The sequence below is a fragment of the Arvicanthis niloticus genome, chromosome 2 (assembly GCF_011762505.2).
Source record: "Arvicanthis niloticus isolate mArvNil1 chromosome 2, mArvNil1.pat.X, whole genome shotgun sequence".
NCBI lineage: Eukaryota > Metazoa > Chordata > Mammalia > Rodentia > Muridae > Arvicanthis > Arvicanthis niloticus.
In genome coordinates, this window is record NC_047659.1 from 71,870,705 (window position 1) to 71,876,958 (window position 6,254).

The window sequence follows — 6,254 nt, forward strand, 5'->3', positions numbered from 1 at the left end:
AATGACTTTCCCCCAATTAAATAAACTGTCAATAATAGCAAAAACAAAGCCAGCTAGATAAGCTCCTCCACTGTGAGTGCCATCAGCCTCTGTCCTCTACCATGGCAGAGGAAATGAGTCCCAGCCCCCGTCTCTCCTGCACACAACTGGCACCGTATATCACACATCAGAGGTTCGTATGTTTTCGTCATCAAGGTTGAATACAAATGGCTTCTCCTTGGGGTGCTGGGGCTCCGACCTGTGCCTGACTGGAGAACTTGCCAGCAGCCCTGTTGTTGTACTCTCCCCAGGGTTAGGCATGAATAAAGAGTCCTGTGAAGCATTCTCTGCTGACAACAGCTTTTCCTCAGCCTGGGGGACAGGTGTCCAGGGTTGCCAGGAGGAGGCCATGGAGGGGGCCTTACAGAGAGCTTGCTTTTCTTCCGCTGGTGGTTGCCTCCTTGACAAGAAGATAGGCCCGCTTGTAAGGCTGGAACTTCCAGGTCGAGTCAAAAAAATGGATCTTGCAAAGGACGTTTCCCTAGGGTGGCACTTCAGGGCCTGGACAGCTGCTCCAATCCCCTCAATCCAGTTGTTCATGTCGTCAGGGCTATCCGCCTGCACGTAGAATGTCCTGGAGGTGGTGATGATTTCAAACAGGTTGTCCCTCATTAAGAGATCACCAGACTTGACCAGACACTCGTGAGACTTGAGAACATCCTTGAGTGGTATGGTGCGCAGAGGCTCTCTGTCCTGCTCACACTTGAAGTAGAAGATGGTAAAGTCATCGAGGGCAAAGAAGAGCCGTTTCCAACTCTTCCGCACGTTCCCTTGCTTCACACAGTAGCCACTCTTAATGAGGGGAAGCCCGGTGGTAGGAAGGCAGCCTGACCTGGGGATGTAGCTCTGAGACCTTCGCAGGAAGGTGTGAATCCCTGGCTCGCTCCCTTCCTGCCCATCCCCACCATTCTGGCTGATGGGTGTTTGTACCACCACTGCCTGGATGATCTCAGTCTTGTAGGCCACCTGAGGCATCTTTTCTAGGGTGGGAGGAGCTGTTAGGCTTTTGAGAACTTCTGTGGCCAAGGGTACTGTCCCAGCCTTGGGTACAGTGATCTTGCTGGCTTGGTTCAGGGCTTCTACCCAGTCCTTCAGATCTTTCTGGTCATTGGCTTGAAGAAAATATCTCTGAGACAGTGCGTTGATGATGAAGCAGAATGGAGTTTTTGGTTTCTGCTTTGGAGTAGCTATGCTCACCTTCGAGATGTAAGTCAGCTGCAAAGATCCCACAGCTCCTGCCCCAACTGCCAGGTTCTGGGGATTGTCCATGTATCAGAGGAGGCAGCTGGCCTGGGTATCCAGGATAAAGTATCTCCGGAGGAATTTGCCACTGTTATCATTGTCTTCAATATCCCGAAACCCCAGATTCGGTTCTGCCAATCCACATAAGGCATTCATCGGCTCTGCTTACATTACCCTGGGATGTTCGTTCTCTGCGCTCCTCCCCTACCACTGCCCAGGCAGTCCTTAAGGGGCTACAACCCCTGTACTTGAATGGCGGAGAAGTTTCACCCGCTGCAAACGTGAGAATATATCTTCATATTTCAAGTATTAAAGGAGGATATGTTTTCTCCCTGTTTTATCAGTGAGAAATGTAATATGTGTGTGGTTAGGACATTTCTGTTTCTACGTTGGGGGCCAAAAATGTTGCGGACTGATCTGTCAATGTTAGAACCAGCACTGCCAAAAGCCTTGGGGGCTAAATTGTTAGAGCCCGCATTGCCCCAAGCTGCTTCAGGCCAGGAATTGGGGTTCAGCAAGAGAGAGAGAGTGTGAGGACAGACGTGAAGAATGGAGACCAGACAGAGTGTGATTCAATCTCCTTTATTCTTCAGTCTCTCTTCTCTCAAGTCACAAGTCTTGAGTTCCTAGTCCCTAGTTCCTTGTCCTTAGTGCCTCCAAGTTCCAGGTTACTTCTTCCAAGTGCTAAGTGCCTAATGTCTAATTCCAAGTTCTTCCTCCAAGTGCCAAGTGCCTAATACCTAATAATAATTTCTTCTCACCTTTTATATATCTTACTTCTAAGCCACGCCTTTAAGTCACACCTTTAAGTCATGCCCTTAGGGCTTGTCTCTAAATCTGATCTCTAAGTCACACCCTTAAGTCACAAACCTTTAAGTTTCACACACCCAAGAGAAGATCCTGGGTATCTAAAACAAGATGTTATCAGAGTGTGCTCAGCTGTTGTAGGCTATTGTAATCAAGTCTCTTGTCAGGGTATATGGCTCAAGATGGCTGCAAGGATGATAGCCGCCTTCTGTTGGCTCCCCACACATTTCAGTTGTTTCTTTCAAATTCCTGTTTGTTTGGGGGAATAAAGACAGACAACGCACATTTAGGAAAACAAATACAATGGACTGAAAACTTTACTATTCATCAAAAACTCATACTCAATATTTTCAGGTTTTAGGAAATTCAAATCTTCTCCATCTCATGAAAATCAAATTGTGAGTTTTCAAGCTGTTAAGAAAATAGCACATTTCTTCCTTGTAAATGGATTGATATTTCAAATACCAAGCAGAAAGCAAAATTCAAAAACAAGTGGAAGACTTGCTTAATTACAGGAAAAAAAGATGAGAAACCACAAGCAAGAAGGACATTCAGGTCTCTGAAAAAAAATACTGTCTATTACACTGTGGAGTTGTTAAAGGCCTGCCACAGAGCACAAAACACGGTGTATCTCATTGGACCCACTGGTATCAAATTTTGTTCCATGTCATTTTGGATGGTTATAAAAATGTGATTTTTCCCATGATAAATCTAAGCATGTCAATCACATTTTATTAAACTTAGCAGTGGCAATATCTTCTAATACAATATCAGTCCATCTCTATTTAGGATTATTTTCCTGTTTAACCATGTGGTTTGAGTGATCAGAAAGCATTAAAGTCTACATTTGTGTTCCTTTTATGGATACTAAACTTTCTTTAGAAATGAATTATTCTATAACCTGTGAAGCACAATAAAATAGGGAATGAATTTATTCATAAGGAAAAAATAGATTGATGTAGTTCATGCAATCTAGAGTTAACTAAAAGTAAAAAAAAAAATGAAAAGCATGGCAAATGTTTATTGATGTTTTTGGATAAACTTACAAAGAATATTAGTTTTACCTTCCAGCACAAAAGAAATTAGGATGAACTATGTAAATCAGTTTTTCTTAACATCCAGAATTTGTATATAGCTTATCTATAAAATTTTCTGTTGTACAATAGCATTTCTTCCTTATTTTTTGAATCAGAACTAATTATAATGTTAATAGAAAATAAAAATCCTATAAATATTAAATAAACTGAAAACTGAAAGCAATCTGTTGTAATACACATTATTCCTCAGTATTCTGTATATCTATATGTTGTAATCATTGTATTACTTTCTTTACCAAGGAAATAACAAGAGACAAAGCAGTGAGTGATACATTTATTTTAGTGTTTATCAAACTTACTGAAGCCCTAAATAAACATTGTTCATAGATATGAAATCTTACTTTCTACCCAACATAGAATGGGAATGGTAGTAATTATACTACAATCATTAGGAATTACCACAGATAGAACTGTAACCATTTTACTCAGGTGAACAGAAATAGCACACTGCTTGCTGTTACATCTTAGAGTTGAGTGCAAAGATGATGCTCATTAAATATTTATTACTTCAAAAAAACAAGAAAGTGGTCCTACTGATGGCATTGAGAAATTCTTGATAATTTATGCCAGTTCAAGCAGAACTTTCCCACATTATATTACTCCTACTTATCAAAGAGAACTTCATTCTTTATTATCAATTTTAGTCATATTTTATTATTAAAACATTTTTAAATTTAAATATATTTTAATATTCTTTTTCTATTTTCTTTATGATCATACCTTGTTGGTTGTCTTGTTGGGTTTAGTTTTTGGTTTTTGTTGTTTTTGATTTATTTATTTATTCTCTTTACATACTACCACTGCTCCTTTTCAACCCCTTCCACAGTCCTTCCTCCCATACAGTGGAGCCCTGCGCCCAAGGGGTATAGCACCCCTTGGCATATCAAGTCTCTGCAAGGATAGGCACATCTTTTACCACTGAGGCCAGACAAGGCAGCTCAGATATAACATGACACAGTCAGACAACAGCTTTTAGGATAGAATTTATTCCAGTTGTTTGTGTCCATCATAAAGATCTGCACTTCATTTCTGCAGGAACAAGGGGGCTATGTCCAGCCTGTATATTTCCTTTGGCTGGTGCTTTAGTCTCTGGGAGCCTCAAGGGTCCAGGTTAGTTGATTCTCTTGTTTTCCTGTAAAGTATACCAGAGCATCATTGATAATGTCAGGGATTGGTGTTTGCCCATGGGATGGGTCTCTACTTGGGCTAGTTATTTCTTTCTAGTCCCTCAGTCTCTGCTCCATCTCCAATCACTTCATTTCTCAAAGACAGGAGAAAATCAAAAATTACGTAGGTGAGTTGGTGTCCTTATTCTTCCACTGGGATCCCTCCTGGTCATAGGCGGTAACCTCTTCTGGTTTCATATCCCCAGTGTTGTGACTCTCAGATGAGGTCACCCCATTAATTATTGGATGTGTAGCCTATCCCAGGTCTCTGGAACATCCTTGAGATGTTCCTGTATCCCTGACACCCTACTAGTTATAGATTTCCATTGATTCTCCTGGTCATCTGGTCATCTTTCCAGTTCCTCCACACATTTCCTGAACCCCATTCATTCTCCTTGCTCTCCCTACTCCCAGTCAGTTCTTTACTCCATAGCCTCCTAGAACTATATTATTCTCTCTTCTATTTGAGATTTGAACATCATGGCTTGGACCTTTTTTTTGTTTAGCTTCTATGGGTCTGTAGAGTGTGCCATGGGTATCATATATTTTATGACTCATATCCTCTTAACAATGATTATATACCATGAATGTCCTTTTGAGTCTGTGTCACTTCACTCAGGATGATATTCTCAAGTTCTATCCATTTACCTGAAAAATTCATAATGTCTTTGTTTTTAATAGCTAATTAGTATTTCACTGCGTAGATATTTCACATTTCTTTATTCATTCTTCAGTTGAAAGACATCTAGTTTCTTTTTACAAGCTGCTATGAACACAGTTGAGTAAGTGTCCCTGTGATATAGTAGGGCATCATTTGGATGTGTGCCCAGGAGGGGTATATTTGTGTCTTGAGGTAGAACTAGTCCCAGTTTTCTGAGAAACCACCAAATTGAATTCATGTACACATTTGCACTCAGACCAACAATGGAGGAGTGTTCTCTATGCTTCACTTCCTTACCAGAATGTGCAATTCCTTGAGTTTATTTATTTATTTATTTTGTTATCTTAGCCATTCTGACAGGTATAAAATAGAGTCTCAGAGTTGTTTTGATTTGTATTTCCCTGAAGACCAAGGACTTTGAATATCTTTAACTGCTTCTTTGTCATTTTTTATTTCTCTAGTGAGGAGTTGTTGGTGTCTAACTTATTGAGTTCTTTATAAATTTTGGGTATTAACCTTCTGTCAGATGTAGGGATAGTGAACATCCTTTCACATTCTATAGGTTACTTTTTTGTTCCATTGACAATATCCTTTGTCTTACAGAAGCTTTGCAGCTTCATGAATTCCCTTTTATCCACTGTTGATCTTAGAGCTTGAGCCATTGGTGTTCTTGTCAGGAGGTTGTCTCCTGTAACAAGAGGTTCAAGAATCGTCCCTACTTTGTGTTCCTTTATATTTAATATATCTAGTTTTACATTGAGGTCTGTGATCCACTTGGATTTGAGTTTTGTTTAGGGTGATAGATATGGATCTATTTGCATGCTTCTACCTGTATACATCCAGTTAGAATAGGGCCATTTGTTTAAGATGCTTTCCTTTTTTCCATCCAATGGTTTTTCATTCCTTATCAAAATCAAGTGTTCATACGTTCATGAGTTTATTTCAGTATCTTTGATTCAATTTCATTGATACACATGCCTGTTCTCTTACCAATATCATGCAGTTTTTATTACTATTGCTCTTTAGTATAGCTTGAAGTCAGGGATGGTGATACGTCTGTAAGTTCTTTTATTGTTTAGGATTGTTTTTATTATTCTGGGATTTTTTGTATTTGTTGTTGTTTTTCCACATGAAGTTAAAATTATTTTGTCTGTAAAGAAATTTGTTGGAATTTTGATGGGAATTATATTGACTCTGTAAATTGCTTTTGGTAAGAGAGCAGTTTTCTTTATATCAATATTA

General features: G+C 39.6%; 1 pseudogene; it reads right to left on the minus strand.

Moving 5' to 3' along the window:
- Window positions 1–159: 159 nt before the first annotated feature.
- On the minus strand, window positions 160–1,395 carry LOC117704477 (pleckstrin homology domain-containing family A member 2 pseudogene; annotated as a pseudogene).
- Window positions 1,396–6,254: the final 4,859 nt, after the last annotated feature.